At 45.5% G+C, this 17,241-nt stretch overlaps 1 protein-coding gene across 3 annotated transcripts in view; it reads left to right on the top strand.

Moving 5' to 3' along the window:
- The window catches only part of igf1ra (insulin-like growth factor 1a receptor), a 311,540-nt gene that overhangs the window by 17,195 nt on the left and 277,104 nt on the right, over nucleotides 1-17,241 (top strand). The window contains exon 1 of one of the 3 annotated variants that reach the window (XM_072282802.1): nucleotides 17,080-17,182. The exons of the other annotated variants lie outside the window; for them this stretch is intronic. The gene's annotated coding sequence lies outside the window, so the exon portion shown is untranslated. Of the gene's footprint in view, nucleotides 1-17,079; nucleotides 17,183-17,241 lie in introns of those variants that run through there. 3 annotated transcript variants of the gene reach the window in all.

The raw sequence follows: 17,241 nt of genomic DNA, 5'->3' as shown, positions 1-17,241 counted from the left end.
AGTGCGGATTCTTCACAGCTTGTCTTTACTCCAGTGTTGACTGAAATCGTTCTGAATATTGGTTGGCTTAACAGTTGGCACAACATTTATTAAACACTGGGTGTGCAAACTTAACTGAAGATAACTAGTTTACAATGTCAAGCCAGACTCCTTGTTATAAACAAGCAGAGAGCAGGCTGCTGAAGGATCTCGGCGGGTCAGGCAGCATCTATGGAGCAAAGGGATAGAGGACGTATCAGACTGAGAACCTGCACCTGTCTTGACGGAAGGTCTTGACCCAAATTATTGACCATCCCTTATCACTGCTGAGATCTTCCTGCAGTATTTTTTGCCTCAGATCCCAGCATCTACAGTCCTCCTACTATTAACGGACCGTAACTAAGACAGTAGCACAGTTCCTCATCCATCCAGCAGTAAGAACAAGGACACTGAGGTCCAGGGTCACCTTTAAGCTGGTGTAGTACAGTGGCACTTTATCCCTGGGCCAGTGGCCCAGGTCAGACTGTTGGGACCTCGTAAACGCAAAAGATTCTGCAGGTGCTGGAAATCAAAGCATCACACACAAAACTCAGCAGATCAGGCAGCATCTATTGAAATGAATAAGCGGTTGACATTTTAGCACGAGACCCATCATCTCCCTGTCCTGCACACCCTGACCACCTCTTCCTCCATTTCTTTCCTCTTTACATGCAGTAACCCTTACAACCTCCTTCATTTGTCTTTCCCATAGCCTCATTTCCACCCTCCCCCCCCCCAATGGCTTTGCTAGCCCTTTTGAATTTTTAAAAAATTATTTCGAGGTGCAGCCCAGTTACAGGCCTGGCGCATTGACCCTGCATTGCCCAAATACACCCATGTGACCAAGTAATCTACCAACCCGTACATCTTTGGAATGCGGGAGATTACCGAAGCACCCGGAGGAAACGTGCACAGTCACGGGGTGAACGTGTGAACGCCTTGCAGGCAGCGGCAGAATTGAACCTGGGTCACTGGCTCCGTGCTAACTGCTACGCGACCATACGCCCTTTGGTTGCCTTGTTCCCTCGTTGGCCTTTCACCGTCCCCCTCCTGCCTGTGTTCAGCCCATAACCCTTTAGGTTCCACACTTCCATGTACCTATCCAAGTTTTTCTTAACTGACACCATTGTACCAGCTTCAACCGCTTCCTCTGGCCCCTCCAATCCCTTTTAAATCTTCCCCCCACTCACCCTAAATCTATGTCCCTTCTAAGTAATCTGGCTCCCCCCACCCCCATCTTTTTAACCCATTCCCAGATGACCTTCACTCACTATGTGGTGCCTGCCGAGAAGGATGCGGTGTGGGAGAGCGTGACACCCTACCTTGTGCCATTGCTCTTCACTCTGCACTGTCTCCTGGTGGAAGTTTTTATCAACTCCACATCTCTGAAAATAAAACCGAAACAGGTGTTGAATGTGGAGGAAGAGAAGTGGAATAGTACTTCCAGGATATTGTTCCTGAATACAGACTGACCTGTAGTGATTTTCTCAGTGGTGCTGGGCATGTTGGTATGCCACTTGATACATCTCCAGCCTTTGCTTTTCTTTACATTTTGGGAAGTTTGTTAATGCCCCAAGTGTCACTAAGTTACATGCTTAGTCCTGATTTAGGGTCTTAATCCAGAACGTTGACTGTTCATTTCCCTCCTTGATCTGAGTTCCTCCAGTTGAGTGTGTGTGTGTGTTACAAAATAAACAGTTGCATTTATTGTCCATGGACCTAGTGTTGTAGAAGGCTTTGCGGGTGACCTGTGTTGGAGTTGCCCCAGTGCCTGGTGGATTTGTCCTGATTAAGCTCTGCATGGTGATCTCCTTACCAGCTGTGGGGGAAAGTTGAAGGTCGGTATGGTGGGTGTGAGCGAGTTCCGGGGGTTTTGACTCAGCCGCAGTGAAACAAGTTCAGTCTGGCACGTGGCCAGGACTATGTTTTTGTGCTCCGTATACTCTTGCACTCTCAATCTGTTGGACCTCAGTGGGATATGTTTGACAAGGCTTTGGTGACCTGCTTAGAAAAACAAAAATGCTGAAGATCTCGGCCAATCAAGAAGATAAGACCATACGAGATGGGAACTAAATGAGGCCATTCAGCCCATCTAGACTATTCTTCTGTTCCATCATGGCTGATTTATTTTCCCTCTCAACCCCATTCTTCTACCTTCTCCCCGTAGCATTTGATGTCCTTACTAATTAAGAACCTATCAACCTCCACTTTAAATACATCTAATAACTTGGTTTCCACAGCTGTCTGGAGCAATGAATTCCACAGATTCACTACCCTCTGGCTAAAGAAATTCCTCATCTCTGTTCTAAAGGGATGTTCTCGTAATCCATGGCTGTACCTTCTGGTCCCAGGTTCTCCTACTAGGAACATCCTCTCTTTTGGGTATCGGGCCCAAAGCTGCTCACAATACTTCTAATATGTCTGATCAATCCCTTTTAAAGCATCACCATTACATTTTTGTTTTTATTTTCTAGTCCTCTCAAAATGAATGCTAACGCTGCATTTGTCTTCCTTACTACTGATTCAACCTGTAAGTTAACCAGTGGAAAGAGAAATTGGTCAGGGTTCTGAGTGGGGGAGGAGTCATAGACTAACACAGCATAGAAACAGGCCCTTCGGCCTGTCTCATCCATGCTGACCAAGTTAGTCCCATTTACTTGTGAGAGGAGAGTTCATGGTTTTCAAAACCAGAGCTGGGGAGGAGTGAGGTATTTGACAAAAGACTATGCATGTCCTTGCTTCAGCTGCACCATCTGACTTGCAGTATAAGCTCCCAGCCCTGGAACAATGGGTCCAAAATCTTCACTGGTCTGCCTGTTTCAAGCCCATGTTGAGTCTGGTCATGGGCCGTGGACCGGGATTTGTATGATAATTCTACCTTCATCACCCGTGTTGTCGTGTTAGTCAGAATGAGGTTTACTATCACGAGCATATGTCAAGAAACTAGTTGTTTGGCAGCAACAGTACATTGTAATACCTAATAATAAAAAAAGTCTATAATTTACAATAAGTATGTCAAAAAAAAAATTAGGTAGGGCAAAAAGCAAAAAAATAAAAAAAATTGAAGAAGTATTGATGGGTTTATTGTCCATTCGGAAATCTGATGGCGGAGGGGAGAAAAGTGTTCCTGAAACATTGAGTCTTCAGGCCCCTGTACCACCTCCTTCATGGCAGCAATGAGAAGAGGGCATGTCCTGGGTTGAGTGGGGGGGGGTCCTTAGTGATGGATGCTGCTTTTTTGAGGCATTGGCTTTTGAAGATGTCGATTTGGGTGGAGTGGGGGGAGAGAACTAGTGCCCATGAGGAAGTAATCTGAGTCTGTCTGAAGCAAATTCTCTGTGGAAACGATGTGGTTAAAACAATCCTTGCCTCACGTGCCCTCTCGTCCTCAGGCAAGGGCAAATTGGGTTGTCAGGGTAATTGTTGGTGTGGGTCAGGTATGTGGAGAGGACCCTTGGTTTGAAGATCTATCACAACTTCAGGATTTTGAGCATTGGTTTACTATTGTTAATGTTTATCTCTGGTTGAACACAATAGTTGAGCAGTCTTTTATTGATTCTATTATAGTTATTATTTCTATAGATTTGAGTATGCCCACAAGAAAATGTATCTCAGAGTTGTATATGGTGACATATATGCACTTTGACAATAAAATTTACTTTGAACATTGTATCGGTAAGCTTGCTTTTGCAAGCCATCACATTAGTACATTGAGGTTGTTGAAGGGAAAAGAATAAGAGAATACAGAATAAAGTGTTACACTTACAGAGAAAGTTCATTGCAGGCAGACAACGTGCAAGGTAGATTGTGAGGTCAAGGGTCCATCTTGTTATACTTGGGACCGTTCAGTAGTTCTGTAACAGTGGGATAGAAGCTGTCCTTGAATCTGATGGTAGATGCTTTCAGGTTTTTTTCATCTTCTGCTCAATAGGAATCTCTGGTTATGTTGGCTGTTTTAAGTCAAGTCAAATCTATTGTCACTGAACTGTATACATGTACACTGCCAAATGAGAGGGCGTTTCTCCAGACCAGGGTGTAAGTCACAGTTGTGCACATAACACATATTATGCACAATAACTTAAGAAAGTAAGAATTAAATCTACAAGTGAGTTGCACATAGATAAAGTAAAGTGAATAAATTAAGTATTGTGGGGTACAGTACAAATAATCTGTTGATGCTTCAAATGTGATGCGGCAGGGAGTTCGGTGTAAACATAACTTTGCTGGATCAAATAACGACAGCACAAAAAGATCGTTACTTTTCACCCGTTTACTTCTTCGGGCTCAGCTGGCAAGTGAACTTGGACCCGACATCAGGGAGAGACCCTTCCTCATCTCACCGGCGCTTCTACAAGTTCACTGCCCGATGTCAGAGTTGTCAGAAGTTATAAGGCCACCGATACAACAGAACAATCAGTTTGATAACCATCCCAGTCAAGTCAATGGACTATTGATACAGAGAACAATCAGTCTGATAACTATTCCGGCCAAGTCAATGGACTATTGATACAGAGAACAATCAGTTTGATAACTATTCCGGCCAAGTCAATGGACTATTGATACAAAAGTACAATCAATTTGTTAGAGACTCCAGCCACCTTAATTAAATAAAAGAATGTCCTACCTGGTTTGCTGGAGCCACAACTTAATGACAAAGATGAGAACATCTGTCAAATTTATGCTTTAATTAAGAAAGGAATGTTCTGTCTAATTTTCATCAGGTACTGCTTTTTGTCAAAATCAAAAGGTGTGAAAAGCCCAGAGACATCTTGTGTGGATCTGGGTGAACTTTAACCCTTATCTTGCTCCAAAGAAAGCAACTGTGAGACATTATTCAAACAGACTGCAGTCACAGACATAGTCAGTACCGAATCCATTGTTTACAGGAATCTTGAGAATCCCCCATTCCCTTAAACTTTATCATCAGAGGCGGTGAGAAGTACAGACAAAGTCCACGGATCTGGAGGCTTGCTTTCTGGGACGTGTTGAGCTACATCCACAACTCTCTGCAGTTTCTTGTGGTCTCGGACAGAGCAGTTGCCACACTGAGCCGCTATGTGTCAGGATAGGATGCTCTCCGTGGTGCATCTATAAAAATTGGTGAAGGTGAAAGGGTCAATAAATGTCATTAGCCTCCCTGAGGAAGAAGAGGCTTTCCTGGCTTTTGGACCAGAACAGACTGGTGCTGTTTGCTGCTGCTGAGAGCTTGAAACTCTGAACTCTCGACCTTGGCACCGTCGATGTAACTAGGAGCGAGGGCAGCAACCCCCTTCCTGAAGTCAATGACCAGCCCTTTTGTTTTGCTGACATCGAGGGAGAGGTTGTTGTCATGACGCTGTTTCACGGGTATTCATGTATGATTGAATGGCAATTAAACTTGAATTTGAAGCATGCCCTAAGGCTCTCTGCCTTCATCCTGTACTCTTCCTGTTGACATATTCTAAGCATCCCCACCCTCACCTGGTGAAGCTGACATGTTTTAGAGGGGAGCTCTCCCTGAAATGCTGATGCACTCCCAAGGACAGTCCTGACAAATCGCCGCTGCTCCAGCTAGCACCAGAATGGTGATTACAGAGTGCTGTAGCTGAGAACAATAGAGACCAGTCCCATTAATTCCACCGACAAGAGATTTTCTTCTGGTTTATTGTGTGCGGTTTAACGGGAGGGCCACACTCGGCTGTGTAGACAACAGGCTTGCCAAAAGATCCAAACTTAATAAAACTACTTGTTAATAAACTAGTAAATAAAAGAAGTATTGTTTGGTGCTGTTTCTCAGCTGCCATCTGTGGTTTCTTTGAAATTTATTCCTTGGAATAGGCAGCACAGGGCAACACAGAACATGAGCAGGCCCTTGAGCCTGTAATGTTCATGCTCAACACATGAATCTGTCTGCCTGTACCCAATCCATATCCCACCACTCCTGCATATTTATGTCTCTGTCCAACAACCCTTGAATCTTTCGCCACCACCCTTGGCAGCCCATTTCAGGCACCGTTCATTCTGTGGATAACAAAAGGTATAAGACTTACCCCACAAATTTTCCTTAAATATATAATATGGCCTCTAGTATTTTCATATTTCTACATTGGGGAAACGTTCTGACTGTTTATTATAATTGTATACCTCTTTTAATTTATTAACTTTTCCCATAAATTTATGACACTTGGAGATAACAACCCAAGTTTGTTCAACCTCTTTCTATTGATAATGCCATTTAGTTCAGGGTCCTGGGAACACACACAAAGTGCTGGGGGAACTCAGCCGGTCAGGCAGCATCTACTGAAAAGAATAAACAGTCATCATCTTGGGACCCTTCTTCGGGACTGAGAAGGAAGGGGGAAGATGCCAGAATAAAAAGATGGGGGTAAGGGGAAAGAGAATAGCTGGGAGGTGATGGGTGGAGCCAGGTGGGTGGGAAAGGTCAAGGGCTGGAGAAGAAAGAATCTGATTGAAGAGGAGAGTGGACCATAGGAGAAAGGGAAGAAGGAGGGGACCCAGGGGAAGTAATAGGCAGGTGAGGAGAAGTAAAAGAGCAGATAAGGGAATAGTTAAGAGGGGGAGGAAAATTCATCCACTGGAAGGAGAAATTGATATTCATGCCATCAGGTTGGCAAACACCCAGGTGGAATATAAGGTGTTGCTCCTCCACTTTGAAGGTGGCCTCATCTGCCATGGATCAACACGTTGGAATGGGAATCAGAATTAAAATGTTTGACCACTGGCAAGCATTTTGGTAACCAACTTATCTAAAGCATCCACATCCTTCCCATAATGGGGCGACTAGAATTGCAGGCAATATTCCTTGTGTACCCCTAATCCTGTAAGTTGTTTCCATAATGGCTTTGTAGGGGTTTGCCCTGAAGTACATTGAACAAAAGCGAAGGGCTTCTGATTGCCCAGGGGAGTGGGCTCTCATGGCTTGTGTGAATCAACAACGCGGCTACGCAGGTGTCTCGGCCACTAGCCGCACCCCTTGGCTCTTTCACGCTTCCGTTGCCTCCCTTGGTTTTCACCTGCGGTAGTGGGAAAATTTCCAGGGCCTCCTATTCTGTCTTCAAGTTCAAGTTAATTGTCATCTGACTCTATGTATACAACCAAATGAAACAACTTTCCCCCGGACCATAGTGCGTGCACAAAACATATATCGCACACAGCACAGAAACCAAAATATTGCCATAAATAAGTTAATAATATATTCAAAATGCATGTAGTGCTCAGCACAGGTAAACAGTAAACAGCTTGCTGTTCTAGTGATGAGACTTTGGTGGGGGTAGGGGGTAAGGTATTCATTAGTCTCACAGCCTGAGGGAAGAAGCTGTTACCCAGTCTGGCAGTCCTAGTCCTGATGCCCCTGTAGCTCCTCCCTGACGGTAGTGGGTCAAGGGGATTGTGGGACGAGTGGTAGGGATCCTCAACAATGCTTTGGGCCCTTCACTGGCAGTGCTCCTGATAAATGTCACAAATTGAAGAGGAGGGAGACCCCGATGATCCTCTCATCGGTTTTTACTATCTCCTGTAGGGCCTGGTGGACCAATGCTTTGCAGCTTCCCTACTGCCCGGTGATGCACCCTGACAGGGCACTCTATCGTGCTCCAGTAGAAAGTTGTTAGAATGGGGTGAGGAGCCTTGGCTGCCCCAGTCTCCTCAGAATGTCTCTGAAAATACTGTGGCTTCTAAGTCGTAGCGCGCAGGTAGTTGTGCTTTAACGTGATAGTTGTGTTCCTAAGAAACTCTGCATTATAGGAAGTTGTATTATAGCAGAGCCGGCTTTAGGGGATTTTGAAGACTGGATTATTAAAAGGGTTTGAGGTGGAGGAAAAGTGACACTGAAGATGCTGGCATAGATTAGCTAAAATTGTATAGAATGGAGGGGCAGTCTTTTTGAGCTGAGTGGTCCAGTTACTTTTGTTTTTGTACCCCCTCTCCCAACTCTCATCACCCCAACTCCCCTAAAGGACATCATGGTTGTGTAGCGGTTAGCACAAGGTTATTACAGCTCAGGGCGTTGGAGTTCGATTCCTGCGGCGTCTGTAAGGAATTTGTACGTTATGGCCGTGACTGGGTGAGTTTACTTCGGGTGCTGCGGTTTTCTCCCACAGTCCAAAGATGTGCAGCTTAGTAGGTTAATTGGCCATTGTAAATCACCTCATGATTAGGCTCGGGTTAAATCAGTGGGTTGTTGCATGGTGCAGCTCGTGCCGGCAGGCAGGAAGGGGCTGTTCTGTGCTGATCTCCAAATAAACAAAATGTATGAAAAATAAAAGTAGACACAACATGGTCTGGAGAGTCTCTCTGGGGTCAGCTGTCATATATCGGGTGCCAAACAATATTTGGGAACAGGCAAACCATTGGATATAAAAGCTGTGCTTGATTGTGCAATCTTCTGTTTCTTAATAAAACAAAACAGGAAACCCGAAATTAGTGCAGCTGACTTAACCACAGACAAATGGCATTGAGTTTTTAAAAAGAGAAAAGATCTGTAGGTATTAAAATTGGATTTGTCAGGGTCAACTGATCTGCTGGAGCTTGTGCTGGTAAACTAAAAGTAATTTTTCTTTGTAAGTAAACCTCAGAGGAATGGGGAGTGGAGGTTGTGTTTGGAACTTTCAAAGGCAGTGCCCTGACAGGTGGAGGCTGAAGTTTCCTGTCCTGTGCAGCCTTTGGATCCAGAGATACAAGTACTGAAATTTGGAGTCAACTTTTGAGCACCTGGATAAGTTATGCAGGCTGATCCTCTGGCGTTAGTGAAGAGGGAGTGCAGCAGCATCTTTCACAACCTTGACTCGGTCTGCATACTGGGCATTGGAAATCTCTGGGCAGGTTTGAAGATGACAGGAATTGTACCTCCCAGGCCATTGTGTGTCCCTTGGTTCTTCTTCAGCTTCTCTTCCTAGACACTCCCTTGGAGTCGTGGATAACTTCTCCATTTCCAAGGTGGCTGATGAGGCCAATGTTGGACTCAGACACTCTGTCATGGTTTTCCCAGGAGGTGGCAGAGTTTGGGTGGTTGGTTTGGGGGATATTGTGGTCCTTCTGCTTTTCTGGGCAGATGGGGCTTGCCAGCCACAGTTGGCAGCCCATCTTGGAGAAGGAAAACTCTGATCTCAAACCGTCAGTGCCTGTGGCTATATCCATTCACAGAGAAGGCATTGGGAGTAAAGCCTGAGGAAAAATCCAGAGCTGGCCCCTAAGGCAGTCCTACTTTGAGTTGACTGGAAACGCTGACTGGCAGCTCCTGCGACACAGCTGATGCCAAACTATGTCGGTCTCTGCCGTTCCTTTGGATTCATCAGCTGTGTGGAGAGGGGGAGCCCATTGCATAGGCGGCAGCCAGGATGCAGCATCCATGGTTGAGACTGACCAACGGAAGGCCATCTGTTGTTTAGGCTGATTGTCTGCCAGCATTGTGTGTACTCACGATTCTTGCAGCCAATCCAGCTATTGTTCCTTCTACTTTGCTGGATGTGGTTACCAGGAGCCGGTGGGCATGTTTACCCTCTGGTGTTCCTCCCACTGCCCTTTGTGAAACCCTGTGGGTAAGTTGCCCAGTTTGTCTTTACGCAGAGCAAATACTTAACAAAACCCATGAAATAAATTACCCTCAAGTGGTTTGGTGCCACATTTTTTGTTTGAAGCTCCTTGGAACAAAAATGTGATGCTGAGCAATAGAGTGCCAAATTTTGTCCTGAGTCCTTTTGAGGAATAAGGGAGGAGACTGTAGAGGTGAGAAAGGGTTAGCTGAAGACATGGCAACTCCAGCTGGAGAGGCATTCCCAGGGATCAGAGAGGCAGGGGGGTGGAGTGAGTGAACTAGAGGAACTGTCCACCTATCCTCCATCCCATGGCCTCATTATCCACCTTCCTCGAATTCCCTTCCCAAACCCTTCTACATCCCCATTAAGCTCCTCATTTGGACCGTGTTATAATGTTAAGTCTGGTCTCCTTTGGAATTGGTTTATTATTGTCACACATAACAAGATACAGTGAAAAACCTTGTCTTGTGCACTGTTCATACAGATCAATTCATTACACAGTGCATTGAGGTAGAACAAGGTCAAACAATAATAGAATGTGTTGAAGCTACTGAGAGTGCAATGCAGGTGAATGATAAAGAGCAAGGTCATATGAGGTAGAGTGTGAGACCAAGAATTCATCTTATTGTGCAAGATATCCAATCAAGAGTCCGATAACAATGGGAGCAAAAGTACATACTTTTCAGGGTTTTGTATCTTCAGCTGGATGGAAAAGAGAGAATGTTCGACATAGGTGGGGTCTTGGATTGTACTGGCTGTTTTACTGAGGCGTTGAGAAGTACGGACAGAGTCCATGGAGAGGAGGCTGCTTCTTGCGATGTACTGAGCTTTGCCCACAACGCTCAACAGTTTCTTGTGGTCACGTGCAGAGCTGTCACCATACCAAGCCATTATGCATCCAGACAGATTACTTTCTGTGGTGCATCGATGAAAATTGGTAAACATCAATGGTTTGTGATAAATTTCTGTAGTCTCCTGGGACTGCAGGAGTGTTAGTGAAATTCCTTGGCAGTGACATCAGTGTGTTTGGACTGGGTCAGGCTTAGATCTCTGATGCTAATTTAACATTTTATGAAGGAGAATCATGTTTAAAATCGTAAATGTTTAGCAACAATGAGGTAGCGAGGTGGAGAAATTTCAGAGCTCAGGGTCCTGGCAAGTCTGTTTGGGAATTTGGAATGAGAAGAGAAATTGCAGAGCTGTAGGCCTCGGCTTGATAAGCAACTCCATCATCAAACTTGGGTGGTCTTGTTGCTGAGAGCTGCAGCAACAAAGCTTCGAGGCAGGGAAACAGTGGCTCGCCTCTCCTCTCTCCCATTATAGTATGGCATGTGGACCACACTTAGTTTTGTTACACAGGCAGCACTTTGGGAGTGGATGCTTGAAATAGAGATGGTTGCAATAACTACCAACTCTGTATAGTCTTAATTCCAAATGCGTCATAGGTCAGGATTAGTGACCAGCCTGCTTCAGTGCTGCCTGTGACGTTGTATCAGGGTCCTAATGGAGACGCAGCTGGAGTCCTTCATTGCAGGCTTGACAGGGGGGTTCTGTTTATTGTCGGATTGTGGAGTGAATCCATTACTGGGGCTTAACTGATCAAAAACTTGGAGCTGGTTCAGCTGAAGGGGATGGAATCTTATCATCCTCCCTCGTTTGTTGTCACCACCAAATATTGCCTGGTCTGATGCGGTATAACCATAATTACAGGGCAGCGCTCTCTCAACTATGTCCTGTAAAGCAGTGAGAATGAGTACAACATAGCTTAGACACAGTGTAAAGCACCCTCTGCACCGTTCCTTCACACGCTCACAGGACATGGACATGGTGGGTTATATAGACAGTGAAGCTCCCTCTAAGTTGTTGCACACCACACTCAGTGGAGAGATGAGGCAAAAATGAGAAGTAAACAGTTCTTGTACAGTAAAGCAGCATGAAGCTCTTGCTCTCTATTTTTCCAGTCAGGGGCCTCTGTTTCCACACTTGAGTGGCCATTCGTTTAAAACTCTCCATTATTCAGGATTGCCAGGAAATACCAGATTAATACCATTCACAAACCCGCAAGGAAACTCGAATCACAGCTTACGCAGGTCAAAGGTGACCTGGGACGCAGATGGGCTGGTATTTACAGGATTCCCTGTGAATGTGGAGAAGCACATAACGGTCAGACAGGGTGCACGGGTGGAAAACCACATCAAGGAGCACAGGAGATGTATCCGTTTGGGTTACCCAGAGAAATCGACAGTAGCAGAACTTTGCATTTGCAATGCCCGTAGGATTGACAATGGCACAAAACTGCTGTGTTGTGCCAATGGTTTTTGAAACCGCCTGGTGACGCCATTAAAATAAAACTAGAGGGAAATAATTTTAACAAAGGCGAAGGTCTCGCTCTAAGTAAGAACTGGAATTTGATTGTAAACAATGAGGGACAGCAGAAACCTGATTGGTTAGTCCTCATCCAGTCAGGAGGGACGGATGATGGGGATATAAACACCACTGGACTAGGTATCATCCCTGATGAAGACGGCAGAGTTTGTCATTGAAACGTCAGTTAAAATCAATACCTATACCCGGCTGGAAGCCCCAGAATATCCATTATACTTGAAGGATATTTTCACTTTGTATTTCTCTCACTGTCCAAGGCACCACCGTAGAAAGGTAAATTCAGGTTTGCATCTCTACAGGATTGTTTGTTTCCCAAGGCACTTAGCTTTCCAAAGTGTAACATCAAAAGTCACAGCACAGTGAGTTCCCACAAACTAAATGTTGAGTGCCGTCCTGTTGATTTAAAACATAAAAATTCTAGAAGTCCTCAGTAGGTTGGGCAGCATCAGTGGTGAGAAAACCAGGCAATGGTTCTGGTCAAAGACCCTTCCTGTGGAACATTCATTGCTTGATCTGGCCCAGGAAGGGGAAAAAACATAGCGCCCTTGAAAGAGTGTCATTGGGATCTTGGGAGTCTTGAAAGATGTCTTGAAGCTGGTGCCTTTGGCAGCTTCACAGTCTGTCGAGCAGACCACACACCTTTCTTTCCCTGGGGTTGCTGTCTGTAGCTGAGGCCACTTGGGCAGCCCTCTGTGTCGTGGCTGATGCTAATGCGCCTAGTCACAGTGGAAAACATCTGAGGGTCCATTACTGTTCACTACTCAAAGATTAATGTAAAATTTCTTATCAAAGTACATATATGTCACCATATACAACCCTGAGACTCATTTTCTTGTGGGCCTACTCAGTAAATCCATAACAGAATCAATGAAAGATTGCAGCAACTTGGGTGTTCAACCGGTGTGCAAAAGACGACAAACTGCGCAAATAAATATTGAAAACAGGAGATGAAGAGTCCTTGAAAGTGAGTCCATTGGTTGTGGGAACATTTCAGTGATGGGGCAAGTGAAATTATCCTCTTTGGTTCAAGAGAGCCTGATGAGTGAGGGGTAATAACTGTTCATGAACCTGGTGATGTGAGTCCTGAGGCTCCTGTACCCTCTTCCTGATGGCAGCGAGAAGAGAACATGTCCTGGGTGATGGGGGTTCCTGATGATGGATGCTGCTCTCCTGTGACAACACATTGTGGAGATGTGCTCAGTGCTGGGGAGGGTTTTCCCTGTGATGGACTGGGCTGTATCCACTTCTTTTTGTAGGAATTTCCGTTTCAAGGGCATTGGTGTTTCCATACCAGGCATCTCCTCAAAGCAACTGGCTTTCTTGCACCAGAACCAGCCTTTGCCGCTTCTCCTGTCAGTCGAAAAGGCTCCATGGGCTTAGTAGCTAAGCCGCATGTGAAGGTCAGGGGCCGAACTTGGTTGCCAGAGGCTATTTGAGGCGATTGCCACTGGGACCATTTAATAGGTAGTGGGAACTTATCCCTCTGGCAAAAACAGCCTTAAAGGACCATTATCTATTAATTGAAGGAAAAAAAACTGTATTCTTTTTTTTTCAGATTCAGCCTTTATGAACTAAAGGAGTCTTTGAATTAATAAGAGGATATATACTGACCTCTTCTGTGCCCGGTTCAGCAAGATGCTTTCTGTGGTTGGAAAGCCTGGCGCAGTCATCCCCTGGCTCGGGACTTGAGTGAGATGCAAGAGGGCTGTCTGTACCTTGTGGAACATATGCGAGCAGTGGGAGGAGTGGGACTTGCTGGCATTGAGATGGTGTGCAAGCTCTGTTGAAGTCGGCTCCCTTGCTACTTTCTGGATTGGTCCCCAATGTGAGCAGATTTAAAAAATTCTGGCTCTTGCGTTCACTGTTCTGTGTTCGTCAATTGACTCATTATGATATGTGGCAGAGAGACAACTTCTCTTTGATTGGGAAACCTAGGTGAAAGGTTAAAGCCCGCTGGGTGTAGAGCGGGATGGATGGTTTTCTGGTGTCCCTTGGCCACTGCTCATCTGACAGTCAAAGTTACTAAAACAGATTATCTGGCCATTAACACATTACTATTTGTGGACCTTGCTCTGTGCAAATTGGCTACAGCATTTCCAACTGTCCACGGTTCAAAGACACTCTATTAGTTGCCAGGCACTAGGGAATTTATTTTTCAAAAGGAAGGTAGAAGAGACTTTACAGACCTAATTATATAAAGTCAATGTGTCGTAGCCAGAGAGTTCAGAGCTTGTGGATGGAGGGACCACAAGAGTCACCGAGTTGGAGGAGTTGGAGTGTTTCTTGCAAAATGGGGAGAGGGGAAATTACACTGGTGTGAGGGAGAACAGTGATCAGAGGACCAGTGGCAGCTTTAGATGGAGGTGATGCTGCAGCAGTTAATAGTCCAGGGACCCCAAATTCAAATAAAACAATAAGATAAAGTAGCAGGATTAGGCCATTTGGCCCATCGAGTCTGCTCTGCTGTTTCATTATGGCTGATCCTTTTTTCCTCTCAGCTACAATCTCCTACTTTCCTCACAACCACCCTCCCCCCACCCATATCCCTTCATGCCCTGTGACCAATCAAGAATTTATCAACCTCTGCCTTAAATATACAGTACATAAAGATGGCCTCCACAGCTGCCTGTGGCAAAGAATTCCACAGATTCACCACCCTCTGGCTAAAGAAATTCTTCCTCATCTCCATTCTAAAAGGACGTCCCTCTATTGTGAAGCTGTGTTCTCTGGTCTTAGACTCCCCCAGCACAGGAAACATCCTCTCCACATCCACTCTATTAAGGCCATTCGATAGGCTTCACTGTCACCCCTCATTCTTCTGAATTCTAGTGAATACAGGCCCAGAGCCATCAAAAGCTCTTCGTATGACAAGCCAATCAAATCTAGAATCATTTACATGAACAAATCCCACAATGGTAGCAACAGAATTTGAAACATTAATAATATGGAATTTGAAAAATCTAGTTTGAATAATGACAAAAACTTCAAGGGAAGATATTTTTTGTTATTTGGTCTCGTCCTGTATGTGACTTTGGACTCTGTGGTTGACTCTTAAATGCTCTCTAAGGTGGCCTAGTAAGCGACTAGGCATTGGAATGCTCACTGTGACCTCCTCAAGGGGCAATTTGGGATGGTCTAGTTATTGATTTATTTTTATTTATTGAGATACAGCACAGAATAGGCCCTTCCCGCCCTTCGATCAGCACCACCTATCAATCCCCTGATTTAATCTGAGCCTAATTACGGGACTATTTACAATACCCAATTAACCTGCCAACCGATACATCTTTGGACTGTGGGGGAGATCGGGTCACCCGGAGGAAACCCACGCGGTCACGGGGAGAACGTCCGAAGTCCTTACAGACAGCAGTGGGGATTGAATCTGGATCACCGGTACTGTGAAGGGTTGTGCTAACCACTACGCTACTGTGCTGCCGGTCTTGCCACAAATCCCAAACGGACGGGCATTGAAACTGGTTTGGAGCTGACGTGGGTTACCTGTCCTTGCACCTGAAGAATGTTGTGCCTCCCTGGAATGGTCCGGTGGGGCCAGGAGTTGGGATCTTCTGGTGTGAGTTGGTTCAGTTGTTCCTAGAGTGGGAGGCAGTGCGATCCGCTACTTGCTGGATTAGGTCAATGCTGTTAATGAATTTGGTGCCTAGTGGAGAATTGCAGTTGGCTTGAGAAGTGGGCAGCTGCTGGCACTGAGCCATGGGTGCACACCATGGTCTTGTGTTTCCTGAACTGGAGAGAAAACATTGGCACTTATGACTTGTCCAACTTTATTCTTGCTAATAATTCTACCTTCTCTGTTCCCCCCCTAGCGCAGTGCCTCCTGCTGGCGTACAGATGCAATGCCAGCCCTTCATCACCTCACTCAACAGGCACTCTTTGTTCAATAGCCTGGGCTATGACTAGGGAGGTAGCTTGGCAAGCCCTTGTGGTCAGCTGCCTGTAGAACGCTTGCACCCTGCGTCATGCCATTTAGTAAGCTCTCTACTTTTATGGCTGTGAGTTGAGCGTGTAGCTGCTATTTCCTGCAGCCACTGGGGGCTGGTGTCTTGTTATGAAGTAATGGTCTTGAAGGCAAGAGCTAGCTGGGTGTACGGGGATTGGGAGGTGATTTAATCCCATTTTAAAACCAGGGCTATTGGCTGGATTTTAATCGCTGTTTTGGTACGTGCATATTTCCTTAGATCTTTCCCTGCTCCTTCCTGTTGAAGTGGCTGTTTTCATCCACATAAATTACAAAATTCCTTCCCCAGATCCCTTTTTTTCCCCCACCCCTATCTCTGACAATTCATAAAGCCTTCCCCCGGCTGAATATTGGCAAGTGACAAAGGGTCTAACTCCACTCCTGTGAACGGCTTTGGAATGTTTTATTGTGTTAACAGTGTGAGATGAATACAACTTATTGGTGCTGACATTTTCCGGGAACAGTTCTACATTTACTGAGTAACACAACACCAAGTGGCCGTACTTGCAGGAGGCTTCCTACTGTGGGGAGGCATGGTAGTGTAGTGGTTAGCACAATGCTTTACAGTATCAGCAACCAGGGTTCAATCCCGCCTCTGCCTGCAAGGAGTTTGTATGTTCTCCCCGTTTCCGTGTGGGTTTCCTCCGGGAGCTCCGGTTTCCTGGTTAGGCTTGGGGTAGATTGGGGGATTATTGGGCAGCGCGGCTCAAAGGGTGGGAAGGGCTTATTCTGTGCTGTTTCTCAATAAATAAAAAATAAAATAAAAACATTCCCAGTACTGGTTTCCAAATGTAAAAGACCTACTGGTTCATGGGTTAATTGATCATTGTAGATTGTCTCATGATTAGGCTAATTGCTGGAGGTGCAGCTCCAAGTGCCAGAAGGGCCTATTGTGTGCTGTCTCTCAGTAAATAAATATAAGTAAGCTTTTAAGTTAACTATTATATGAAAAAAACTTGCCTGTTCTTGCCTGTTACTCACCAGGTAAATGTTAGCTTATGAGCAATCCTGTGAGTTAATGCATTGAATGAGTAAGCAAGTGGAACCACCAGTACAGAGGAATTTGTTTAATTTGTCCTGCCCCTCCCACCCACTTCCCCACCCCACAGTATTTCCAGTGGGCAGAGAGACACCAGGGCAGTGTATTCTGGAGCTGGGAAGACAACAGGTCAGTTGGGAAGGATTCCCTAATGCAGACGGCAGGGATTGTTGTAGCAAGGAGGAAACTGCGTAAGCTGAGATGGGAACTTGAAGACCACAGGACCATAAGGTATAGGAGCAGAATTAGGCCATTTGGCCCATCGAGTCTGCGCCACCATTTCATCATGG

Source organism: Mobula birostris, chromosome 18 (assembly GCF_030028105.1).
Source record: "Mobula birostris isolate sMobBir1 chromosome 18, sMobBir1.hap1, whole genome shotgun sequence".
NCBI lineage: Eukaryota > Metazoa > Chordata > Chondrichthyes > Myliobatiformes > Myliobatidae > Mobula > Mobula birostris.
Note: the sequence above shows the minus strand (reverse complement) of the source record. Positions and strands in the feature narration are given on the sequence as shown.